Source organism: Penaeus monodon, chromosome 25 (genome assembly GCF_015228065.2).
Source record: "Penaeus monodon isolate SGIC_2016 chromosome 25, NSTDA_Pmon_1, whole genome shotgun sequence".
Lineage (NCBI taxonomy): Eukaryota > Metazoa > Arthropoda > Malacostraca > Decapoda > Penaeidae > Penaeus > Penaeus monodon.
The window spans coordinates 8,668,401-8,669,337 of record NC_051410.1 but is presented as its reverse complement, the minus strand read 5'-3'; positions in this window follow the sequence as shown (position 1 = coordinate 8,669,337).

The following is a 937-nucleotide window of genomic DNA, read 5'->3' as shown; positions in this document are numbered from 1 at the left end:
CGCCCCACCCACTCACGCCCTTGCAGCCATTCATCCAGAGGGCGCGATGCGATAGTCCCGTGATGTTTCTATTTCTTCAAGTTGATTGTTTGATTCTGACGTCACTATCCGAAAATGTGAAAAGCAGAAAAAAAATTATGTATATATTGATTTTTTTTTTCGTCTTCTGACCACGAAATGACTTTCACGGAATGATTTAGAGATCAATCCCTCTCCTCCCCCCCCCCCTTTTTTTATCTTCACAGAGAAATTTTGGGTGGAAAAAGGGGGAATCTTTCTTACAATCATCATCGAGCGCAAATTTTCGTGTGTGTGTCTCTCCGCCCGGCCCGACCGCCGCCCTAACGTTGCTTTGAAATATTGCTTTATAATTGTTCTTATGTTGCAGATCTATAATCTGGGAATATACGCTTTGATTACGAGCATCGGTATAAGGGATTTCTGATATGAGCCACAGAGATTTAATTAAGGATTTATTGGCAACGCTGTTTATACTTTGCGTGTTGAGTAGTCTCCACCCTAGCCGACTGAGGGGCGGAACCCACGGATAGGGACGCGGGAGACACGCCCTTGTAGCAGAAGGGCATAGGGTCCATGATGACACAGAGAGGTCATGCCAAGGGATTTACAGTTCTGGACCTTACTGATTTTTTTTTTTTATGGTAAAGTTATTAATTTGCAAAAAAAGGGTTGTTAGTATTATTGAAATGGGTTTAAGATAATATTTGTCTGTAGGTAACTGGTTTCCCAAATGATCATAGTTAAGGCGAAGTCAATATTCCGAATTTGAACCCGGCTTGAAAGTCGTTGAAAAAAAAGAAAAAAATAATTGCATAATAAGAATGGGAGACAAAGTTGTCAGTGGTTACTCCCCTTTTTCTGTTTCTCTCTTTTATTGACAAAAAAATGTAAAGTTTTGTCACGGTTTGAACAATGA